The 19,610-nt window shown below is 45.9% G+C and overlaps 1 long non-coding RNA gene across 1 annotated transcript; it reads left to right on the top strand.

Moving 5' to 3' along the window:
• Window positions 1-230: 230 nt before the first annotated feature.
• Window positions 231-19,345, top strand: LOC141094378 (uncharacterized). The gene is made up of 7 exons (XR_012233047.1): window positions 231-463; window positions 17,004-17,075; window positions 17,146-17,356; window positions 17,497-17,564; window positions 17,925-18,117; window positions 18,205-18,354; window positions 18,474-19,345. It is a non-coding gene; the product is annotated as an uncharacterized lncRNA (long non-coding RNA).
• The last annotated feature ends 265 nt before the right edge of the window (window positions 19,346-19,610 follow it).

Here is a 19,610-nt window from a genome sequence, read left to right as displayed (position 1 = left end):
TAATGGAGCCTCCAGCACCGACCTCCACCCGCAGAGCCGCACTCCACATAGAGAATAATGGAGCCTCCAGCACCGACCTCCACCCGCAGAGCCGCACTCCACATAGAGAATAATGGAGCCTCCGGCACCTACCTCCACCCGCAGAGCCACACTCCACATATATGGCTGCTCTGTGCGCACAGGACCTGTGATGAGGTCACAGGAGGGGAGGAGTCAGGGGTCACATGATGGGAAGTGAAGTGGTTGGAATCAGAGAAGATATGTTGCTCTTCCCCATATGACACATAGATGTTTGCAGTGGATGGGGTGAAGGCCACCCCCATTGTGGTCCCTGGAATAAGGCCATCACGCCCAAACCAAGCTGGTATCCCAATTTCAGATGCTACCCAACCACTGCCACCACAACAATCACAGCCGACAAGAGTGTGGAAGGAAGCTCCCAGGACAAGATGCCAGCACATGGGTATTAGGCCCCTTTCAACATCAGTTTTTTGGTGTCAGTCAACATCCGTCGTTTTTGAAAAAAAATGAATCCTGCGACTGATGCCGCTGGATCCGTTTTTTTCTCATAGACTTGTATTAGCGACGGATTGCCTCACGTTTCATCCGTCGTTCGCTGCACCCGTCGGAACTTGTTTGTCCGTTGGCTGGAAACGACAGACAAAGTAACGTTTTTTGTCTGCGTCGAAAAGTTGGACAGCAACGTATCCAGCGCCGTCTGTCGATGGCTATAATGGAAGCCTATGGGCGCAGAATCCGTCACTGTCTGTCAAATGACGGAATCCAGCGACGGATTCCTTTTTTTTTAACTGAGCATGTTCCAAATCTTATAATCTTATTTTGTAGCCAATTGGCCAGACAGCCCCAAATCTATATAAACCTGCCAGGTATTGCTCCACTCCTCAATATGCCAGCAAGCATTAGAGCCAGAGTCCTGCCAGTGTGAGTCCAGCCAGCGTGTGAGTGTGTGTGTGTGCGGCGAGTGTGTGTGTCCAGCCAAGCTTTTTTTTATTTTTCATACTGTACTTGTATTTCCAACAAAGTGCTGCGGTGAGTGTGTGTGAGTGCGGCGTGTGTGTGTGAGTGCGGCATGAGTGTGCGGCGAGTGTGTGTCCGGTGAGTGTGTGTCCAGCCAAGCTTTTTTTTATTTTTCATACTGTACATGTATTTCCAACAAAGTGCTGCGGTGAGTGTCTGTGAGTGCGGCGAGTGTGTGTGAGTGCGGCATGAGTGTGTCCAGCCAAGCTTTTTTTTTATTTTTTCATACTGTACTTGTATTTCCAACAAAGTGCTGCTGTTAGTGTGTGTGACTGCTGCGTATGTGTGTGAGTGCAGAGAGTGTGTGTGAGTGCGGCATGAGTGCGGGCGAGTGTGTGTGTCCAACCAAGTTTTTTTTTTTTTTTTCATACTGTACTTGTATTTCCAACAAAGTGTTGCGGCGAGTGTGTGTGAGTGCGGCGAGTGTGTGTGAGTGCAGCGAGTGTGTGTGAGTGCGGCATGAGTGTGTGGAGAGTGTGTGTGCGGCGAGTGTGTGTGTCCAGCCAAGCTTTTTTTTATTTTTCATACTGTACATGTATTTCCAACAAAGTGCTGCGGTTAGTGTGTGTGAGTGGTGGCGTATGTGTGTGAGTGCGGCATGAGTGTGCGGCGAGTGTGTGTGTTCAGCCAAGCTTTTTTTTATTTTTCATACTGTACTTGTATTTCCAACAAAGTGCTGCGGTTAGTGTGTGTGAGTGGTGGCGTGAGTGTGCGGCGAGTGTGTGTGTTCAGCCAAGCTTTTTTTTATTTTTCATACTGTACATGTATTTCCAACAAAGTGCTGCGGTTAGTGTGTGTGAGTGGTGGCGTATGTGTGTGAGTGCGGCATGAGTGTGCGGCGAGTGTGTGTGTCCAGCCAAGCTTTTTTTTATTTTTCATACTGTACTTGTATTTCCAACAAAGTGCTGCGGTGAGTGTCTGTGAGTGCGGCGTATGTGTGTGAGTGCGGCGAGTGTGTGTGAGAGCGGCATGAGTGTGTGGCGAGTGTGTCCAGCCAAGCTTTTTTTTTATTTTTTCATACTGTACTTGTATTTCCAACAAAGTGCTGCGGTTAGTGTGTGTGAGTGTGGCGTATGTGTGTGAGTGCGGCATGAGTGTGCGGCGAGTGTGTGTGTCCAGCCAAGCTTTTTTTTATTTTTCATACTGTACTTGTATTTCCAACAAAGTGCTGCGGTGAGTGTCTGTGAGTGCGGCGTATGTGTGTGAGTGCGGCGAGTGTGTGTGAGAGCGGCATGAGTGTGTGGCGAGTGTGTCCAGCCAAGCTTTTTTTTTATTTTTTCATACTGTACTTGTATTTCCAACAAAGTGCTGCGGTTAGTGTGTGTGAGTGCGGCGTATGTGTGTGAGTGCGGCAAGTGTGTGTGAGAGCGGCATGAGTGTGTGGCGAGTGTGTCCAGCCAAGCTTTTTTTTTATTTTTTCATACTGTACTTGTATTTCCAACAAAGTGCTGCGGTTAGTGTGTGTGAGTGTGGCGTATGTGTGTGAGTGCGGCATGAGTGTGCGGCGAGTGTGTGTGTCCAGCCAAGCTTTTTTTTATTTTTCATACTGTACTTGTATTTCCAACAAAGTGCTGCGGTGAGTGTCTGTGAGTGCGGCGTATGTGTGTGAGTGTGGCGAGTGTGTGTGAGAGCGGCATGAGTGTGTGGCGAGTGTGTCCAGCCAAGCTTTTTTTTTATTTTTTCATACTGTACTTGTATTTCCAACAAAGTGCTGCGGTTAGTGTGTGTGAGTGCGGCGTATGTGTGTGAGTGCGGCAAGTGTGTGTGAGAGCGGCATGAGTGTGTGGCGAGTGTGTCCAGCCAAGCTTTTTTTTTATTTTTTCATACTGTACTTGTATTTCCAACAAAGTGCTGCGGTTAGTGTGTGTGAGTGTGGCGTATGTGTGAGTCCGGCATGAGTGTGCGGCGAGTGTGTGTGTCCAGCCAAGCTTTTTTTTATTTTTCATACTGTACTTGTATTTCCAACAAAGTGCTGCGGTTAGTGTGTGTGAGTGCGGCGAGTGTGTGTGAGAGAGGCATGAGTGTGTGGCGAGTGTGTCCAGCCAAGTTTTTTTTTTATTTTTTCATACTGTACTTGTATTTCCAACAAAGTGCTGCGGTTAGTGTGTGTGAGTGCGGCGTATGTGTGTGAGTGCAGAGAGTGTGTGTGAGTGCGGCATGAGTGCGGGCGAGTGTGTGTGTCCAACCAAGTTTTTTGGTTTTTTTTCATACTGTACTTGTATTTCCAACAAAGTGTTGCGGCGAGTGTGTGTGAGTGCGGCGAGTGTGTGTGAGTGCAGCGAGTGTGTGTGAGTGCGGCATGAGTGTGTGGAGAGTGTGTGTGCGGCGAGTGTGTGTGTCCAGCCAAGCTTTTTTTTATTTTTCATACTGTACTTGTATTTCCAACAAAGTGCTGCGGTGATTGTGTGTGAGTGCGGCGTATGTGTGTGAGTGCAGTGAGTGTGTGTGTGTGAGTGCGGCATGAGTGTGCGGCGAGTGTGTGTGCGGTGTGTGTCCAGCCAAGCTTTTTTTTATTTTTCATACTGTACTTGTATTTCCAACAAAGTGCTGCGGTGATTGTGTGTGAGTGCGGCGTATGTGTGTGAGTGCAGCGAGTGTGTGTGTGTGAGTGCGGCATGAGTGTGCGGCGAGTGTGTGTGCGGTGTGTGTCCAGCCAAGCTTTTTTTTATTTTTCATTCTGTACTTGTATTTCCAACAAAGTGCTGCGGTTAGTGTGTGTGAGTGCTGCGTATGTGTGTGAGTGCAGAGAGTGTGTGTGAGTGCGGCATGAGTGTGCGGCGAGTGTGTGTGTCCAACCAAGTTTTTTTTTTTATTTTTCATACTGTACTTGTATTTCCAACAAAGTGTTGCGGCGAGTGTGTGTGAGTGCGGCGAGTGTGTGTGAGTGCAGCGAGTGTGTGTGAGTGCGGCATGAGTGTGTGGAGAGTGTGTGTGCGGCGAGTGTGTGTGTCCAGCCAAGCTTTTTTTTATTTTTCATACTGTACTTGTATTTCCAACAAAGTGCTGCGGTGATTGTGTGTGAGTGCGGCGTATGTGTGTGAGTTCAGCGAGTGTGTGTGTGTGAGTGCGGCATGAGTGTGCGGCGAGTGTGTGTGTGGTGTGTGTCCAGCCAAGCTTTTTTTTATTTTTCATACTGTACTTGTATTTCCAACAAAGTGCTGCGGTGAGTGTCTGTGAGTGCGGCGTATGTGTGTGAGTGCGGCGAGTGTGTGTGAGAGCGGCATGAGTGTGTGGCGAGTGTGTCCAGCCAAGCTTTTTTTTTATTTTTTCATACTGTACTTGTATTTCCAACAAAGTGCTGCGGTTAGTGTGTGTGAGTGCGGCGTATGTGTGTGAGTGCGGCAAGTGTGTGTGAGAGCGGCATGAGTGTGTGGCGAGTGTGTCCAGCCAAGCTTTTTTTTTATTTTTTCATACTGTACTTGTATTTCCAACAAAGTGCTGCGGTTAGTGTGTGTGAGTGTGGCGTATGTGTGTGAGTGCGGCATGAGTGTGCGGCGAGTGTGTGTGTCCAGCCAAGCTTTTTTTTATTTTTCATACTGTACTTGTATTTCCAACAAAGTGCTGCGGTGAGTGTCTGTGAGTGCGGCGTATGTGTGTGAGTGCGGCGAGTGTGTGTGAGAGCGGCATGAGTGTGTGGCGAGTGTGTCCAGCCAAGCTTTTTTTTTATTTTTTCATACTGTGCTTGTATTTCCAACAAAGTGCTGCGGTTAGTGTGTGTGAGTGCGGCGTATGTGTGTGAGTGCGGCAAGTGTGTGTGAGAGCGGCATGAGTGTGTGGCGAGTGTGTCCAGCCAAGCTTTTTTTTTATTTTGTCATACTGTACTTGTATTTCCAACAAAGTGCTGCGGTTAGTGTGTGTGAGTGTGGCGTATGTGTGAGTCCGGCATGAGTGTGCGGCGAGTGTGTGTGTCCAGCCAAGCTTTTTTTTATTTTTCATACTGTACTTGTATTTCCAACAAAGTGCTGCGGTTAGTGTGTGTGAGTGCGGCGAGTGTGTGTGAGAGAGGCATGAGTGTGTCCAGCCAAGCTTTTTTTTTATTTTTTCATACTGTACTTGTATTTCCAACAAAGTGCTGCGGTTAGTGTGTGTGAGTGCGGCGTATGTGTGTGAGTGCAGAGAGTGTGTGTGAGTGCGGCATGAGTGCGGGCGAGTGTGTGTGTCCAACCAAGTTTTTTGTTTTTTTTTCATACTGTACTTGTATTTCCAACAAAGTGTTGCGGCGAGTGTGTGTGAGTGCGGCGAGTGTGTGTGAGTGCAGCGAGTGTGTGTGAGTGCGGCATGAGTGTGTGGAGAGTGTGTGTGCGGCGAGTGTGTGTGTCCAGCCAAGCTTTTTTTTATTTTTCATACTGTACTTGTATTTCCAACAAAGTGCTGCGGTGATTGTGTGTGAGTGCGGCGTATGTGTGTGAGTGCAGTGAGTGTGTGTGTGTGAGTGCGGCATGAGTGTGCGGCGAGTGTGTGTGCGGTGTGTGTCCAGCCAAGCTTTTTTTTATTTTTCATACTGTACTTGTATTTCCAACAAAGTGCTGCGGTGATTGTGTGTGAGTGCGGCGTATGTGTGTGAGTGCAGCGAGTGTGTGTGTGTGAGTGCGGCATGAGTGTGCGGCGAGTGTGTGTGCGGTGTGTGTCCAGCCAAGCTTTTTTTATTTTTCATACTGTACTTGTATTTCCAACAAAGTGCTGCGGTTAGTGTGTGTGAGTGCTGCGTATGTGTGTGAGTGCAGAGAGTGTGTGTGAGTGCGGCATGAGTGTGCGGCGAGTGTGTGTGTCCAACCAAGTTTTTTTTTTTTTTTTTCATACTGTACTTGTATTTCCAACAAAGTGTTGCGGCGAGTGTGTGTGAGTGCGGCGAGTGTGTGTGAGTGCAGCGAGTGTGTGTGAGTGCGGCATGAGTGTGTGGAGAGTGTGTGTGCGGCGAGTGTGTGTGTCCAGCCAAGCTTTTTTTTATTTTTCATACTGTACTTGTATTTCCAACAAAGTGCTGCGGTGATTGTGTGTGAGTGCGGCGTATGTGTGTGAGTTCAGCGAGTGTGTGTGTGTGAGTGCGGCATGAGTGTGCGGCGAGTGTGTGTGTGGTGTGTGTCCAGCCAAGCTTTTTTTTATTTTTCATACTGTACTTGTATTTCCAACAAAGTGCTGCGGTTAGTGTGTGTGAGTGGTGGCGTATGTGTGTGAGTGCGGCATGAGTGTACGGCGAGTGTGTGTGTTCAGCCAAGCTTTTTTTTATTTTTCATACTGTACTTGTATTTCCAACAAAGTGCTGCGGTTAGTGTGTGTGAGTGTGGCGTATGTGTGTGAGTGCGGCATGAGTGTGCGGCGAGTGTGTTTGTCCAGCCAAGCTTTTTTTTATTTTTCATACTGTACTTGTATTTCCAACAAAGTGCTGCGGTGAGTGTCTGTGAGTGCGGCGTATGTGTGTGAGTGCGGCGAGTGTGTGTGAGAGCGGCATGAGTGTGTGGCGAGTGTGTCCAGCCAAGCTTTTTTTTTATTTTTTCATACTGTACTTGTATTTCCAACAAAGTGCTGCGGTTAGTGTGTGTGAGTGCGGCGTATGTGTGTGAGTGCGGCAAGTGTGTGTGAGAGCGGCATGAGTGTGTGGCGAGTGTGTCCAGCCAAGCTTTTTTTTTATTTTTTCATACTGTACTTGTATTTCCAACAAAGTGCTGCGGTTAGTGTGTGTGAGTGTGGCGTATGTGTGTGAGTCCGGCATGAGTGTGCGGCGAGTGTGTGTGTCCAGCCAAGCTTTTTTTTATTTTTCATACTGTACTTGTATTTCCAACAAAGTGCTGTGGTTAGTGTGTGTGAGTGCGGCGAGTGTGTGTGAGAGAGGCATGAGTGTGTGGCGAGTGTGTCCAGCCAAGCTTTTTTTTTATTTTTTCATACTGTACTTGTATTTCCAACAAAGTGCTGCGGTTAGTGTGAGTGAGTGCGGCGTATGTGTGTGAGTGCAGAGAGTGTGTGTGAGTGCGGCATGAGTGCGGGCGAGTGTGTGTGTCCAACCAAGTTTTTTGTTTTTTTTTCATACTGTACTTGTATTTCCAACAAAGTGTTGCGGCGAGTGTGTGTGAGTGCGGCGAGTGTGTGTGAGTGCAGCGAGTGTGTGTGAGTGCGGCATGAGTGTGTGGAGAGTGTGTGTGCGGCGAGTGTGTGTGTCCAGCCAAGCTTTTTTTTATTTTTCATACTGTACTTGTATTTCCAACAAAGTGCTGCGGTGATTGTGTGTGAGTGCAGCGTATGTGTGTGAGTGCAGTGAGTGTGTGTGTGTGAGTGCGGCATGAGTGTGCGGCGAGTGTGTGTGCGGTGTGTGTCCAGCCAAGCTTTTTTTTATTTTTCATACTGTACTTGTATTTCCAACAAAGTGCTGCGGTGATTGTGTGTGAGTGCGGCGTATGTGTGTGAGTGCAGCGAGTGTGTGTGTGTGAGTGCGGCATGAGTGTGCGGCGAGTGTGTGTGCGGTGTGTGTCCAGCCAAGCTTTTTTTTATTTTTCATACTGTACTTGTATTTCCAACAAAGTGCTGCGGTGATTGTGTGTGAGTGCGGCGTATGTGTGTGAGTGCAGCGAGTGTGTGTGTGTGAGTGCGGCATGAGTGTGCGGCGAGTGTGTGTGCGGTGTGTGTCCAGCCAAGCTTTTTTTTATTTTTCATACTGTACTTGTATTTCCAACAAAGTGCTGCGGTTAGTGTGTGTGAGTGCTGCGTATGTGTGTGAGTGCAGAGAGTGTGTGTGAGTGCGGCATGAGTGTGCGGCGAGTGTGTGTGTCCAACCAAGTTTTTTTTTTATTTTTCATACTGTACTTGTATTTCCAACAAAGTGTTGCGGCGAGTGTGTGTGAGTGCGGCGAGTGTGTGTGAGTGCAGCGAGTGTGTGTGAGTGCGGCATGAGTGTGTGGAGAGTGTGTGCGGCGAGTGTGTGTGTCCAGCCAAGCTTTTTTTTATTTTTCATACTGTACTTGTATTTCCAACAAAGTGCTGCGGTGATTGTGTGTGAGTGCGGCGTATGTGTGTGAGTGCAGCGAGTGTGTGTGTGTGAGTGCGGCATGAGTGTGCGGCGAGTGTGTGTGTGGTGTGTGTCCAGCCAAGCTTTTTTTTATTTTTCATACTGTACTTGTATTTCCAACAAAGTGCTGCGGTTAGTGTGTGTGAGTGGTGGCGTATGTGTGTGAGTGCGGCATGAGTGTGCGGCGAGTGTGTGTGTTCAGCCAAGCTTTTTTTTATTTTTCATACTGTACTTGTATTTCCAACAAAGTGCTGCGGTTAGTGTGTGTGAGTGTGGCGTATGTGTGTGAGTGCGGCATGAGTGTGCGGCGAGTGTGTGTGTCCAGCCAAGCTTTTTTTTATTTTTCATACTGTACTTGTATTTCCAACAAAGTGCTGCGGTGAGTGTCTGTGAGTGCGGCGTATGTGTGTGAGTGCGGCGAGTGTGTGTGAGAGCGGCATGAGTGTGTGGCGAGTGTGTCCAGCCAAGCTTTTTTTTTATTTTTTCATACTGTACTTGTATTTCCAACAAAGTGCTGCGGTTAGTGTTTGTGAGTGCGGCGTATGTGTGTGAGTGCGGCAAGTGTGTGTGAGAGCGGCATGAGTGTGTGGCGAGTGTGTCCAGCCAAGCTTTTTTTTTATTTTTTCATACTGTACTTGTATTTCCAACAAAGTGCTGCGGTTAGTGTGTGTGAGTGTGGCGTATGTGTGTGAGTCCGGCATGAGTGTGCGGCGAGTGTGTGTGTCCAGCCAAGCTTTTTTTTATTTTTCATACTGTACTTGTATTTCCAACAAAGTGCTGCGGTTAGTGTGTGTGAGTGCGGCGAGTGTGTGTGAGAGCGGCATGAGTGTGTGGCGAGTGTGTCCAGCCAAGCTTTTTTTTTATTTTTTCATACTGTACTTGTATTTCCAACAAAGTGCTGCGGTTAGTGTGTGTGAGTGCGGCGTATGTGTGTGAGTGCAGAGAGTGTGTGTGAGTGCGGCATGAGTGTGCGGCGAGTGTGTGTGTCCAGCCAAGCTTTTTTTTATTTTTCATACTGTACTTGTATTTCCAACAAAGTGCTGCGGTTAGTGTGTGTGAGTGCGGCGTATGTGTGTGTGTGCAGAGAGTGTGTGTGAGTGCGGCATGAGTGTGCGGCGAGTGTGTGTGTCCAGCCAAGCTTTTTTTTATTTTTCATACTGTACCTCTATTTCCAACAAAGTGCTGCGGTGAGTGTGTGTGAATGCGGCGTATGTGTGTGAGTGCGGCATGAGTGAGCGGCGAGTGTGTGTGTCCAGCCAAGCTTTTTTTTTATTTTTCATACTGTACTTATATTTCCAACAAAGTGCTGCGGTGAGTGTCTGTGAGTGCGTCATGTGTGTGTGTGCGGTGAGTGTGTGTGTCCAACCAAGCTTTTTTTTTATTTTTCATACTGTACTTGTATTTCCAACAAAGTGCTGCGGTTAGTGTGTGTGAGTGCGGCGTATGTGTGTGAGTGCGGCATATGTGTGTGAGTGCGCCATGAGTGTGCGGCAAGTGTGTGTGTCCAGCCAAGCTTTTTTTTATTTTTCATACTGTACTTGTATTTCCAACAAAGTGCTGCGGTTAGTGTGTGAGTGCGGCGAGTGTGTGTGAGTGTGGCATGAGTGTGTGGCGAGTGTGTCCAGCCAAGCTTTTTTTTTATTTTTTCATACTGTACTTGTATTTCCAACAAAGTGCTGCAGTTAGTGTGTGTGAGTGCGGCGTATGTGTGTGAGTGCAGCGAGTGTGTGTGAGTGCGGCATGAGTGTGCGGCGAGTGTGTGTGTCCAGCCAAGCTTTTTTTATTTTTCATACTGTACTTGTATTTCCAACAAAGTGCTGCGGTTAGTGTGTGTGAGTGCGGCGTATGTGTGTGAGTGCAGCGAGTGTGTGTGAGTGCGGCATGAGTGTGTCCAGCCAAGCTTTTTTTTATTTTTTCATACTGTACTTGTATTTCCAACAAAGTGCTGCGGCGATTGTGTGTGAGTGCAGCGTATGTGTTTGAGTGCGGCGTATGTGTGTGAGTGCAGCGAGTGTGTGTGAGTGCGGCATGAGTGTGCGGCGAGTGTGTGTGTCCAGGAAAGCTTTGTTTTTTATTTTTCATACTGTACTTGTATTTCCAACAAAGTGCTGCGGCGATTGTGTGTGAGTGCAGCGAGTGTGTGTGAGTGCGGCATGAGTGTGCGGCGAGTGTGTGGGTCTGTAAGAAAAAAGAGTCCTGATTTGGAGAGTTGGAAGAGCCAGACCAAACTGCAGACAATCCTCTAAAGCTGAGGTCGAAGTTTATTCAGAGATACATGGCAAAACAGAACAGATAGTCAGAGAAGTTGAAATATGCGGGCAAAAACAGGAATTCAGACGGGCAGAAATTCGCTAGGAAGTCTGGCGATGATAAGGCTCTGTGCCCTGGCCATGGTGAGGCACAGCGGCATGATGGCGATGGAATGGCCCCGAGAAACAGTAACAGGGGCTTTTTATACCTTATGCAAACAAAGGAAGCTGTATACATATTATAGCAATAGGGCGTATATGGTTACATCATATCTTTTTGGAAAGAGGAAGAAGTAGCACAACATTACATCAGTAATTAACTTTTTACCAGACCACATTAAAAAACACATAAATCCAATATTATCTCTAACTACTGTCATTAATCTTATTACTGCTTTTAGACTAAACCCATAAATTCATACATTTGACAATTGCAGAAGTCTGTTTCCTACTAACACTATCATGAATTCACATGTTTCCCTTATATTCGTTGGTTATAGTTTCTCATTGCCCTGAGGCTGATCCAATTTACCTGTATGCACATCTACTAAATTGGTTAATGGGCATGATCTCATTTTACATCCTCCATCTGCTTTTACAGAGTACATCGTATTATTTCTATTGTAAAAGTTGAATATATTCTTTCCTAACTTTCATAAGATGGCTGCCTCGTTGCTCATGGCAGCTCAGTATATTATGGCTGACCATTCTCTTACAAATCCCCCTCTTGTACTCTGTCCAGAGTACAACATACAGTGCTGTAATATTCATGAGTGAATTATTGAAAATAAAAATATTGAGGTAATTCAGCGCTTTATGCACGTGTGTGTGTTTGTGGGCAAGAGTCCCTAAAAATAGCACAAACACATAATAAAAAAATAATTCAAATAGTCCCGAAAAGAATAAGTTGCACAATAGTTAAGTCTTTTTGTCTTTTTCTTCTCATTCTTTGGCTTCTGGATTTTCCTGATCTTCTCCCCCTCTCACACTATCAGAGTCCCACTGTATAGTGTGAAGCATCTTCTCCCGATCATCCAATAAATCCATGGTCCCAGAAGTCGAATATGAAAATCTTCGGCTGACCTGGAGAAATTAGAAAAAAAAAGTGGAGTATCAGTCCTTACCAGAAATCTCAGTAAGATAATTAAGAAGTCTACACTGATCGATATGAACAATTTTAACACCTTTGTAGCTTGAAATTTGAGCAAAGACTTAATCATTGTTGTTGGGATGTAAGGCACTAGCCCGTCCCTTCAATGGGCAGGGACTCAAGGGAATTGAACAGAGATGAGTCTCCATCCTTCTCTTGTGCCTTTATGAGATCTTGAAGGAGAAAAAACAAGGGGCGCTCGTCCGGGATTTTTTAGTGACTGCAGCGATGACTTCTTGGGGATATTTGTCATCGCCCGTGAGTGCAGCTTCCTTGGCTGCGTGGTCTACATATGCATTGCCAAGGATGTGGGGGTCAGGAATCAACCTCTAGTGTCCTTTAATTTTACAGAAAGACCATAAATTCGGGGATTCTTTGCCCCGCTGCTCAATTTGTTTTAGAATGTCTGCATGTTGCAAAGGCTTGTTCTGTGAATCAACCATCCCCCTCAGGGGCCCATACATTGAGATACAGGGTGAGGGCTGAAACAACACTGAAAATATTCATTGGCTCTGTACACACAAAAATGACCTGTAAAGCTGCTCCCAATTCAGCTCTTTGAGCGGAGAAATGACCAGGGAGTTTATACCGCAGCAGCAATGGCTTAGCTGGAAGCCACACAGCGAAGCCGGTGACGTAATGCCCCTCATGCCAATATCGAGCTCCGTCGATATTGGCACAAGGAAATTTCTTCTTGGAAATCTGCTCAAAAGGGGGAGGGAGTGACATTAGCCTGTTCAATTTGACAATCGTGACTTTTTCCTGCATATTGCATCATCTGGGCTAAGTGATATTTCTCACCTACTTCAACTTGTAAGTCTCTAGTCTCAAAATCAATGATCCATTGGGTCATTCTCTGTGAATTAATACCTGAAGCTTTTCCTTTCAGCAAAGTTTTTAAAGTGACATGCGGGGTTTGTAAAATTAAAGGAGCAAATCCCACTACATGTCTCACTTGATTCATAGTCCAGTGCACGCCCAGTAGGTGCTTCATGCACTGAGTGAATCCTTTCTCCACGGGTGTAAGCAACCTAGAGTAGTAACCTAGGGCATACAACTGACAAGACACTTCTGGGCTTTCTTTGGGCCATTTTTGTAGAAGCACAGAAGAAATAGAGACATCACCAGTATAAGTCTGAATGTAAAAAGGCTGGGAAGGGTCAGAGTTAACCAATGCGGCAGCTGCCGTAAGGGCGCGCTTCAATCCCTCAAAAGCCTGTAAGGCGGCTCCCTCCACATTGACAGGTGCAAAATCATCATTAACATCTTTCAATAAATCATACAGTGGTTTAGCCAGATAAGCAAAGTCTTCAATAAATTCTCTGGAAAAGTTGATAAGACCCAAACATTTTCTGAGCTCAGTGATATTAGTTGGTAGGGGACAGCCTGAATAGCTTTAACCCTGTCATGCATGGGTTTCTTTCCTTCTGCTGAGACAGACACACCCAGAAATTTAACCTCTGATTTCATTAATTGTACTTTATCTAGACTCATTTTGCGCCCTGCATCTTGTAAAGCTTGACAAACATTTTCAAGAGTCTCTTTGTGTTCACATTCATCGACAGTTTGAATCAATAAATCATCCCCATACTGTAAGACTTTGTCTCCGTAGCCAAGGGGTTCTAACACTTGAACCAATGCCTGATGGAAATACACAGAACTGTGAAATCCCATGGGCAGCCGCGTGAACAAGTATTGTACATTCTCAAAAGTGAATGCGAAGCGGAGGGCAGATTCAGGTGTTAGGGGTACTGAGAAAAAGCCATTTGCAATGTCCAAACAAGAAAACACTTTACAATCACTCCTCAGCTGTGACATAACTTCAGGGACAGATGCAACAAGGTGGGCTGCTGAAGGAGTGTACTTATTTACAAGTCTCAGGTCTACTACCATTCGAAAACTGCCATCTTCCTTTTTACAGGTAGAATAGGACTGTTACATGGAGAATTACCTTTTACAACAACACCTTGCTTCTCCAATTCACTGACTGCAACCCTTATGTAAGGGATTGCGTCCTCAGGAATACGGCACTGACGCTGGAAAGGTGGCAGTTTTTCACCATCAACTTTAACCTGAGTTTGCCTTAACCCACAATCAGTTTTCTTTGAGATCCACAATTCAGGGAACCTTTGCTTCAATACATTTTTCAAAGCATCATTGTCAGCATTTTCAACATTTTCATTAGTACAGAACCCGAAATTAGCAATGGGTAATTTATGACTTTCCTCATCCTCCTCCACAGGTACAATTACAGAACAGATAGTGGCTTCTTTGTTCCGCCACAAGACTTTGTTACATAAATCAACAACAATTCCCATTGCTCCTAAAACATCAGTTCCCAAAATAGTGTACCGCAACTGTGGGTTTACCCAAAAAGCGCATCGAAGACCCCTTTGCTTCGATCCCCCTGAGTCCTGAAATCTCAGGTTCACTGGACGACTTTTTACTGCTTGAATACAGGAGCCCCCCAAATCCTACCAAAATGGTAGTCTCAGGCAGTCCAGGGGGTGACTGCAATTTGTGTCTTGTTACTGAAACTGAGGCTCCTGTAACGATGAGGATGTCTTCCCAAGGCAGCCCCTCTATTCTCGCCTTGACATAAGGTCTACCGTCCCTGCCCAGGGAAAGGGGGGCAAGGAGGGTAAGGGGAATAGGGGGAGCACTCCATCAATCAGTGTTACCTGCCGTGGGAAGCCCGAAAAATCAATCATCCCCATCTGGACACGGCTTCCGTCCAACAGCTGCCATCTCCGCCCCAAAGAGATCCTTAGTCAGGGTCCGGTCCTCATGTTCCTGTAGCTCCTTAATTAGCGGAGCATAGGGACGAGGAGGAGTGACCCCTCCCTGAATAGCCTGGATCTCCGGGTGCGGATGAGTGAATGCTATTGGGGAGGGAGCAGAGCAGAAGGCTCCTGTGAGACTGGGTTAACCATTTGAAGACCGTTGTACTGCTGATACTGCCTAGGGTCATTCACTGCTGGATACGGAGGTCTAACTCCGAAAGGTGGTCTAGAGAACTCCCGGGGCTGTTGGGGGTTAAATGGTGCCCGGGGTTCTCGGGATACAATCCCTGGCACTAGGTTGGGACAAAAACGTCTAACATGTCCTAGATGTCCACAAAAATAACACAAGGAAGGACCTCTCATGGGATCCCGTGGGGGCTCTGCCGAACGGGACCTACCCATTCTCTGCAGCTGCGCATACCCCCCTGGAACTCCTGGCCTCCCTGAATCAGCAGATACACCCCGAGGAGAATGGTACGCAAAAACATTAGGCTCATCACCCTTCACCTCGGATTGCATCGTCCTAACAAAACACTCCCTTACTTTCCTCCCAATTAGGCAACATTTTTTTAATAAATTTAAGATGGACCAGGAACATTTGGCCAGGGATATTTTTCTCGGGATTGAAGCACCATCACACCTAATCTAGGGTCTGCGTGTGCTGGAGCTGTCAGGACTATATATCTTTCCTCAACTGTGTCTGCATGAGCTGGAGCTGTTGGGACACTATATCTTGTTATGTACTACTTCACTCATTCTCCTAACTCTTCTCCAGTCTACAACTGTATTTACATCAGCACTGTGTCTCGAAGCCGCAGTGTCCATCTGTGACATAACTGCTCTCAGCTGCTGCTGCTGCTCGCACCCCTCCTCTCTGTGCTTCCGTGCAAGCTCCAGTATCTCACTCAGCTTTTCTAATCTCTCCCTATATGCTGCCCGTCCCCGGGTGATCATGTTAACATATTGTGTAAGCTGCCTATCAAGAGCCTGATCAAAAGTTATGACTGTCTTACACAAAGCCGCTACTTGGCTATAAGCTTACCCTAGTGAATTTTTTTTTATCTAGTTCCCTGTTCTCTGTGGTAAACCAATGCATACAATTTAACCACGTGGTTTCCACATTAACCCCCTCCAGCTGGGGTGTGCCAGCATATTTCTCTGCCTGCTTTTGTAACCACTCCATATTTACAGTGGTCTTCAAGGACGAATTTTACTCTGTTCTAGTATCAACAAATGCAATTTAAGCAAAGTTAGATACTCACACCTCTCTCGAATGGAAGACCTCCTGCCGGCTGTTTGGGGTCGACCAGATATCAAAAGAGGTGTAGCCGTGATTCCAGCCTCACTCGTTAGCTTGCCAGGCGTCTCCCCATGCCCTTTTAAAGCTTCTTGCTACCGGGCACAAAAAATTCTCACGTCCTTGTAGATAGCTTCTTCTTAGTTACTCATCTTTTTATAGTCTTTTTCTTTGTCCGTGGTTTTCTTATAAAAAATCGGGCAGGCGGTCTCGGAGCGATCACGAGAGGTTCTCCTTCAGGCTGGCTTCCTTTGATCGGTTTCACGTGTGGCCACACACGTTTCTTTTATTTTTTTCTTCACTCTTCCAACCTCAAACTCTCATCTGCAACTTTTTCCAAAGGTTCTTCTGGAGGCCGCTCTCCGGAGCTGCTCCTCCTGGCTGGCAATCGCCACTTGTAAGAAAAAAGAGTCCTGATTTGGAGAGTTGGAAGAGCCGGACCAACCCATAAATTCATACATTTGACAATTGCAGAAGTCTGTTTCCTACTAACACTATCATGAATTCACATATTTCCCTTATATTCGTTGGTTTTAGTTTCTCATTGCCCTGAGGCTGATCCAATTTACCTGTATGCACATCTACTAAATTGGTTAATGGGCATGATCTCATTTTACATCCTCCATCTGCTTTTACAGAGTACATCGTATTATTTCTATTGTAAAAGTTGAATATATTCTTTCCTAAATCTCATAAGATGGCTGCCTCGTTGCTCATGGCAGCTCAGTATATTATGGCTGACCATTCTCTTACAGTGTCCAGCCAAGCATTTTTTTATTTTTCATACTGTACTTGTATTTCCAACAAAGTGCTGCGGTTAGTGTGTGAGTGTGGCGTATGTGTGTGTGTGCGGCGAGTGTGTGTGTCCAGCCAAGCTTTTTAATTATTTTTTATTTACTGTACTTGTATTTAAAATAAAGAGCAGTGTAGCTCCTAATTGCTTTCACCAAAAGTAAAAAAAAAAAAAAATTGCTCCAAAAACTGTCCGTAGTATCATTTCAAGTTCACTTTTAAATTGTGGGTATGTCACACAGGAAAGCACAACATGCAATAAAGAGGTGTTTGAGGATCTATTTAAAAAAAAAGGTGTATACAAATTGGGAATCCATAAATTGGGTATTTCAAATTTTACCAGGGTCTTTAAAACATTGCATCTAGGGTCAATAGATTTTCAAGTGGGGGTTTAGGGATTCAAAGTTGGAAGGAGGGTATTAGGTGTTTGCAAGGTATAGATTGGGTTTTTTGGGGGACATACATGAGGTGGAGGGTTATGTCTGCTTCGCGCATATCAACCGTTAAATTACAGAAGGGTGGTTTAGAAACCTACTGAAGTGCTTTGCATTTTTTGTATTGGGGGGCATAGGGGGATTTTTTTGGGGTGAGGGGTTGAAATCAAAATAGCTCTGGAGCTACCTTTTTTATTTTCTAATTCAGCAGACAACACAGAAATAATCAGTATAATAGCTAACAAGTGTCATTATACTTGCAGATACTACAAGAATTTTGTTGGTGAAAGCCAGGCCAGCAGGACCCAAGCCAGGGAAGCAGTGGGAGTCATAATGTAAGTATAAAGGCCAGAAAGCTTTATATACAATTTGTATAGTAGCTAACAATTGTCTTTATACTTGCAGATACTTCAAGACAACAGGCAATGTCTTCTTCTGGGAGCCCTCCCTCACAGCATCGGTGAACTGAGGTAATTAAAATTTTTATTTTTGGTGATGGTAACATTTTTTGTAACCCTATATGCATTCATTGTTTTCACAGGAAGCTGCAGCATCAGAGGGGCTTCCAGAAGGAGACGGATGGGGTGGAGAAATGCCAGGAGCGGGTGCGCAGAGTGTAAGTTTAGCAGAAACAGATCCTCACAGATATCACACTGCACCCAACACATAGAAAACAGACACCACAGTACACACAATACATATGCCTCCGTGCAAGCACATAATTTTTTTATTTTTTATATTCTTCACATTCTGAAGCTCGGCAGAATGGTCCTCCAAGCACCTCCCTGGGTCGTCGTCATGAGCATCGCGGAGGTCAGCATAGAGTAAGTACCCTTCCTTTTTTGGGGGTTGTTTTATTTTTTATAAATAACAGAAAACTGGCGGCACATCAAGAACTAGTCTGAACAGGTGCATACCAAAAAACAGCTTACATATCAAAAATTAGAAAATAGTTGCACTCCATTGCATTAAGGCATATCAATGTGAAATACATGAAGTGTGAATAGCGTATTGGCCTTTGAAATTTAGGAAAGACACATGAAATGCTTAGCACAATTATTTGGCCAAAAAATGTGAGCCCATTCACCAACGTCAAGGTGATCTCATTGAATGGGTCCCTGACCTAACTGCCTAATGTGAACACTTACCTCTGGCTAATGACTTGATACAGTCTGTATTTATAGGACTCGGATGGTGAGGAGGCTGGGATGGATGTGGACCGCCTCATCGATGAGGTACGAGAGCGGGAGCCGCTGTAGAACATGGGGGACCGCCGCCATGCTGACAGTGTCGTGACCCGTCGACTCTGGGAGGAAGTTTGTTTTATAGTTTTGGACGACTGAGAGGACCTCGGAGATCAGGCCAAGGATCAAGTGCGTAAGTATTCATAGTTCAGTAAGTTATGTTGCAGGATGTAATATGTTGTATACTAACCAATTTGTGCATTCACTTTACCGGTGAAAGGGTTGTCAAGCGGTGGCGGTCACTCAGGGATCGCTTCAAGAGGGAGTTCAACAAGGAGATGCAAGCCTCGAGTGGATCGGGAGGACGAAGGAGCAAGTACAAGTACGTTAGAGCCCTGTCATTCCTCCGGTCGACGATGGTGAGCAGAGGGTAAATATTCACCACCCCATTTATTAAGTCAAAATGTTTACATATCTAACCTTATTTTTTGGCTTCAGTCAGGGCAATGCAAAATCAATATATTAATACTTTTTTTTTTTCTTTGACAGCACCGTCTGCAGCACTCGGGAGCCTACTGCTGATTTGGACCCCTCTGGAGCAATCCCACAAGAGTCCACCACTGAGGCCATGTCGAGAGACCCGACCCGTCGGCCCCATTCACCAGCGCTGGAGCATCATGGCGGACTTAGTCATATGAAGCTGCTGGTGATGAGGTAGCTTTCCTTTACCCCACCCCTCTGACACTGTTGCCACCTCTAGAACACCTTTGATTTATGGCCGGCAGCACCAGAGAGGTCGGGAAGAGAGCTATGCACCCAAGTTCTTGCATCCAAATGCAGCCTTCCAGAACTCGATAAAACTTTTGGCCGAGCAAATGATTGCTGGATTCAACCTCATGCACATCAACATGGTTGAATTCAGCAGTCTTCTGGATAGGATGCATTTAGCTGCAAGCAAGTCGCCGAATCGTTGCTTTTTTCAGGCAGTACTCAAGCGCATGGAAAAGCTGCCTCCTGACCATCAGATGCATGTCATGCAAGCCTGCCAGTTTGCTCTAGCGCAGGTCACCTCCCAAGCCCCTCCATCTGCCCCAGGAAGTACCTCCCACACCTACCCCCTCTCCAGCCATTGTCCATCCTCCCACTCCTTCGCCATTCCAGCTTTCTTCCCCGTACCAGGTTTCCCCATACCTTACTTCCCCGTTCCACCTTCCTTCCCCATTCCAGCTTGCTTCACCGTACCAGCTCCCACCAGCACCATCTGTACCTCCACTCCCTGCCCAACCTGTACTCCCTGCCCAACCTCATGTTTTCGCCACCCCTTCCAATTCAAATCAACCCCAACCCGGTCTACACCATTCGCCCACTATCGACGTGGTCCACCCTGTCAGCCCCTCCTGTACTATCTCCACCCTGCACTATACAAATTTGTAATAATTAATAGATAAAATTAGTTTGTGTTTTTTTTCAAAAAATATGTATTGTCTTTCATTTTTTTAAAGCTAAGCTACAACAGTTTGGGTAAAAGTTACAAAACGTACAATACTTTGGGAAAAAGGAACAAAACGTAGAATACTTTTGGTAAAAGGTACAAAACGTACAAAACTTGGGATGAAGGTACAAAACTTGGGGTAAAGTAACAAAACATACAAAACTTTGGGTAACAAGGTACAAAAATTTGGTTAA

The sequence above is a fragment of the Dendrobates tinctorius genome, unplaced genomic scaffold, assembly GCF_039654945.1.
Source record: "Dendrobates tinctorius isolate UK_male_01 unplaced genomic scaffold, ASM3965494v1 ptg000063l, whole genome shotgun sequence".
Taxonomy (NCBI): domain Eukaryota; kingdom Metazoa; phylum Chordata; class Amphibia; order Anura; family Dendrobatidae; genus Dendrobates; species Dendrobates tinctorius.
Note: the sequence above shows the minus strand (reverse complement) of the source record. Positions and strands in the feature narration are given on the sequence as shown.